Source organism: Lytechinus pictus, chromosome 1 (assembly GCF_037042905.1).
Source record: "Lytechinus pictus isolate F3 Inbred chromosome 1, Lp3.0, whole genome shotgun sequence".
NCBI lineage: Eukaryota > Metazoa > Echinodermata > Echinoidea > Temnopleuroida > Toxopneustidae > Lytechinus > Lytechinus pictus.
In genome coordinates, this window is record NC_087245.1 from 13,891,076 (window position 1) to 13,897,075 (window position 6,000).

Sequence of the window (6,000 nt, forward strand, 5' to 3'; positions counted from 1 at the left end):
CTTTTTAAATGATATTTACTTTTTGCTGCCTCTGGTCGGATACTCGTAACAGACACATGGCTAATTTATTTTTACGGGGGAAAGCAAAAATGAATGTTGAAATATAATTTAAAATTACTCGACTGGACGCATGTGTCACATAACACCACAAATAGATATATTCCCTGAAACAAATCTTAATGTTTGTAATGTGGAAGTATGTGGAGATTTGTAAAATGCTGATTTAAAAATGGTCAAATTCTTGATATTTTTTTTTACATTTTGAAACTGTTATCATACAATATTTCGCCCAATTTCAGGACAGATAAGGCTTGGAGATCGCCACCAAAGGCTGCAGTGCACCTGTTTATTCTTCTGTACTTTTTTTTTGAATTCGAAAGCTACATTAATTAATTTGCATCTCGTTGTCACTCCATCTTTGCATTAGCTCCATGCTTACACTTTCTCAATAAGAGGTCGATATCCGTGTTACTCAAATAACTCTACCAAAATATCAAGTCAATAATCTTTATCAAATGCAGCAATGGTAAGAAGAAAGATATGAGGCAATGGTATCGCCCCGCCATTGATCTCTTATGATGTTACCGTTTTCCTTCTTGAGATCATTTTGACTAGCCAAAAGTTAGATATGAAAATATTTGTCATTGTAAAAATGATTTATTAAGAAATGTACTTTGAGGATTTGTGGGATATGAATGAATAAATAAATAAATAAATGAATAAGTAAATAAATAAATGAATGAATGAATGAATGAATAAATAAATAAATAAATAAATGAATGAATAAATAAATAAATAAATAAATAAATAAATAAATAAATAAATAAATAAATAAATAAATAAATAAATAAATAAATAAATAAATAAATAAACAAATAAATTAATAAATTTTGACCGGCGTTTTTAGTGAGCTGAAAATTTGGACCGGACAGAGAGGTGTTTCAGGGCCGACATGTTTTGACCCACCTTTTTTGTCTCGCCTGCATAGTAGAAACGAGACACAGGCGGCGTTGTCAACACCGATATTAAACAAGGTGAAGTTTTTGAAATGTCATCATGACTTAGAAAGCGTATGGATGTATTTCGTGAAACTTGGGCATAATGTAACCAAGTATCACTGATCACCTTTCATGAGTTTCTTTCTTTCTCTTTCTAGTCTGGTAGGGAGGTAGGGTTCCCATGCACCCGAATGATATATTTTTTTAACCTACATTTTTGTAATCCTTAAGATGTTTATTGATTGAATTTTGATGTTCCCAAAACGAAATATTGTCCCATGGGGTTCAAATTCAAGATGGCGTCCAAAATGGCCGCCATATTCATGGGATTTGGATTTTCGTACATAGATTCCGACACAAACATTCATTTGCCACAAAATTAGTGTTATATGAAAGATAAATAAATTTTCTACAAGTTGATACTATTCATGGGTGATGAAATGATAATTCGACTGAGATTTTAATAAGAAAAGTACAATTTTGAGAATTTTTTCCAAAAAATTGAAAATTTGTGAAATACATGATTTACCATAAATCTAAAGAAAATAAAGAAATCGCCTCGAAAATTTCTAGAAAACTTTCCTAATATACAATTATTAGGTGGACGAAATTCCAAATTGATATCAATATTAGTCACAAACTTATTATGTCTCAAACTTGAAAATTCAATTTTCAGAAATTTAGCTTTTTTTACTGCATATCGGAGACTTGGATATATTAGTGTATATTGTCACATTTTCAACCCAGAAAATGGAAAAAGGCCTTCATAAAATGCGAAATTATCGATTATTTTGTTGGTAGAATTTACTACAATCCCTTTATTCTTCGATTTCAAGTCGGTTGATATAGTTTTTAAAAGAATTAAGACTTTTGGCCAAAATTTGTATGTTTTTGGTAAAAAAAATTGCACGTGCACTGTTATTGATCAGATTTATTATGAATATCAGCAATAAATGCACAATCTCAACATTCGATATGAAAGATGATGTATCAACGAGAATATTGGCAGGCTTCATGCCACCATGAGTATCTTCATTTGCTTCAGATAGAAGGAAAATATGCTGAATGTATTAAGCGATTTTGCGCTAAAGTGAGGCCAAAAAGCAACGTCGGTGTGGCAGTCACACCTATGAAAACGATTGCAAAGTGATGAATGGTATGCCATTCAAATAATACAATAGCTCTGATCAGCCTTTCGCTTCGATTGTGTTGGTATGACTAACACACCGTAATGTACAGTATAGAATGTGCATGGTAATAGAAATGTATCTGATTCAGAAGGATGTAAAGGACAAAAAGGTGTTTCTGTTACATCATAAAGAAATATATTTATTGATGTCGTTTGGAAACATTTATAAGATACACTAGCACTGCAGGTAATAGAGATGAAGTTTTGACATATCAATAACTGAAAGGAACATGTCAAAGCTACCCCAACCTTATCTGTATTTTGAATCTGTGGCCTGTATTCCAAAATCAGGTTTATTTTCCAACACGTTCTAACTCTTTTCTAAATTTATGAAGAGCCAATATTCTGTTTATTGTATATCTCTTATGTTTACAACTCTGTTCCGTTTGCTTTCATAATGAAGGAAAAAACCTCAATTATCAATCTCAGACAACTATGAACCATTTGGGGGTCAATATTAATGGAATTTGCTCTCCACAGTAAAAATCATTGGGGGTAATTCTGTCGTCAGTCAAAAAGTGATCATAGTTAAAAACCATAACGTAGTTCAGATGACCGAAGATCTGACATGGTATGTGATGGTCGTTTACCAAAACAAAAGAAATCACGATCAAAATCAAAACGTCGAAAGAACTAACCAATCAGCGAAATGGACACAGCACACGATACTATCACAGATCCTGATCATTATCAGTCTAAAGGCAGTCTATCCAACTTTGCATAATTTGACATAATACATACCAATGGACCATACACAGTTGTAAATTCAGAAGGCACAGTAGCATTTGCTAACATTTACATATGCCCACAGAGCCGGTCAACATAAGCTCTACCTAAGAGTTGACTCAAGTGCAAGTACTAACACTATCATAGTCCGTACGCCGATGAAATATAGAGTTCAAAGTGGGAATCATTAGTGAAACAAACACCAGTAAAACTTGAAGCTTATGGTGAGATTCCAATCAAATGTAAAGGTACACTAATTTGACATAAAATGTTACAGTCCAAAATGTTCAACATAGACATTCTATGTACCAGATGTCAAGGTTTCAGCTATCCTTGGGTTGTTAGGTTGCACTGACCTTGGAATTATCACAATTTACTCAATGTACAATTATGACACACCAACACCTAACCCTAAACCTGAACAAATACTTATCACAAGTGATGATGATCTCGAACAAGCATTTCCAGAGCAGTTCGATGCTATTGGTAGTTTTAAAGGAAAAAACGATGTTTCATGTCAAGGACATCGCTAAACCTACCATAGACGCACCACGCAAGTGCAGCACATTAATTGTAGGACAAGATCAACGTGGAGGAACACGACAAGAATCGGTACTTGTTCATGGAGACGGCAAAGCAAGAAGGCTCAGTGTTCAACAGCTCCAAGTGCACAATCAAGAAAGAAGCTATCAACTTCTTTGGCTCCAAGTGCACTAGATCAGATATCTACTCAGATCCTAGCAAGGTAGAAGCCAACACATTACCCAAGTACTATTACCCAAGGACGAAGAGGATGATGTTCAGAAATGCCTAATATTGTTCAAATACCTAGCAGCATATATTCCTAATTTGTGGGAAAAGTCAGCACCACTTCGATAACTTCTCCACAAGGAAGTACCGTTCATCTGGGACGATGATCATGAGCATTCCTTGAACAGCCTGAAATGTGCAGTATCATCAGGTGCATGCCTACAGTTCTATGACCCAGAGAGAGAGGCCTGTCGAGATGGATACATCAATGAAAGATCTAGGAGCATGCCTTGCTTCAGGATGGTAACCTGCTGCGTTTGCATCCAAAGTCTTTCCACTGCACAGTCCAACTACTCAAACATAGAGGGAAATCTTAGTCCTAATGTTTGGTACCAAACGCTTCTATAATATCAGTTCGAGAAGGAATTCACAGTCATAATCAATCACAGACCACTGGAAATTATATAGAAAAAAATTCTTACAAGTGCACTGCCGCATCTACAGCGATCGCTTATAATCAAAGTCCAAGGAAACAGGTTTCAAGTCAATTACCGACCTGGAAACAACATGATTCTTTCCGATTCATTGAGTTGACTTTGTAATCCCAAGGAAGCATGCGATGTACCGTTAGGTGTCAGAGTTAAATCCGTCTGCTCTTAGGAAAAAGATTCGCATATGCGATCGACTTATTACTCTTCAGAAAACACAAGAGAACAGAACTTCAGAGAGAAACAGCTAATGATCCAATACCTAGATCGTTATGGCAGATAGTTACTAAGAGTTGGCCTGAAACAATCCAAGAGTTATTGAAATCCCTTATGCAGTATTGGTCGTATAGAGATAACATCGGATTATCACATGGAATACTCTTCACGGGAAGTCAAGTCATCGTACCGAAGTCACTGAGGAATGATATTCTTGGACAGCTTCACCTAGGACACATGGGAATCGAAAGTACCAGCTGACTTGCTCGTGAGACGGTGTTCTTGTCAAACATCAACGAGGACATCGACCAGTTGATAAAGTAGAGTGAAACATGCCAGAAACATAAAGCAAGGCAGCAGAAAAAAAGAAGTGGAATATCAAGCACATTACTTCTTCTCCACACTATCCAAGATCAAACGGATTAGCTCAGAGGATGGTTCGTACAGTCAAGAATCTGTTGACAAAATGTTCTCAGACTGGCCAAGACAGTCAACTAGCAATGATGAACCTGAGAGCAACAGCAGAAATGTTATTTGGTAGACCCATCAGAACCACATTATCAAGTCACTATTTCTCGAGAGATTCTACTGCCACAGATTTTCTCTTGAATAGGCAAGGCAAGGTGAAGGAAGGGCATTATCGACATGCAAGTTCTGATCTACCACCTCTACATGTAGGACAGCCAGTGAGAGTTATACATCCAAGATAACACACTTGGATACCAGCTAAAGCATCCAAAGTCTGTGAGGAACCCAGGTCTTACGAAGTATCAAAGCCAAACGGAGGAATCTTGAAAAGGAACGGATCACACGTGAGGGAAATTCCATCCACCATCCCCACTCCAAAGCAGGAATCGAAATTAGCGGTCGCCCGGGTGACGTTGGCAACCAAAACTGCCATCATGGTTGCCCGGATGGCAACCAAGAAAATTCCATGTTTTTTTTCTCAAAGAGAATGAAATTCTCTTGAATTTTGCAGCAAGCAAAATTGCTTTTCCAGTCCAAAGTTTACAACTTCTGGATCAGGAATATATCTTTCAAGATCACATTGGCACAAAGTTTTAGCTAAAAAAGATCGCCCAAATGTAGCACATGAGCCTGCCAATGACTTCTAAGATTGACTGCCTGTTTGTCAAAGTCCTCCCTAAGAACCATAAAGCTTGCATTTTGACATGATATAAGTTAATTGTTGGAAGTTGTAAAATGCAATTTACAGGAGGCCTTTTTCCGTGGTACTGATTCGTCACCACATTTTCTACTTTTGAAAATATTAAATAGATTAATAACACAGCCATACACATCTCAATGTTCCAAAAATGCCTTCCACTTCTTTACATTGGTCAACAGAAAGAGGTTTTTGTCATTTTTGGCACTTTAATGTATCATAATTGTTTGATTTAAATTGTAAAGAATAAAGATAACCCACTCAATTAATTTCTCATACTCAGAATACCCTCAAAATATTTGTAAGAGTTCTTTTGTCAGAATCCAAGATGGCCGTCAAAGTGGCGGCCAAGGGACAATATTCAAGTTTTCAGAACATCAAAATAAATTCATTCAGTATACGACTCCAGGATTGAAAAGGTGAAGGTTAGAAAAACTTATCAATGTGGTGAAAAGGGGTGGTAAAGAT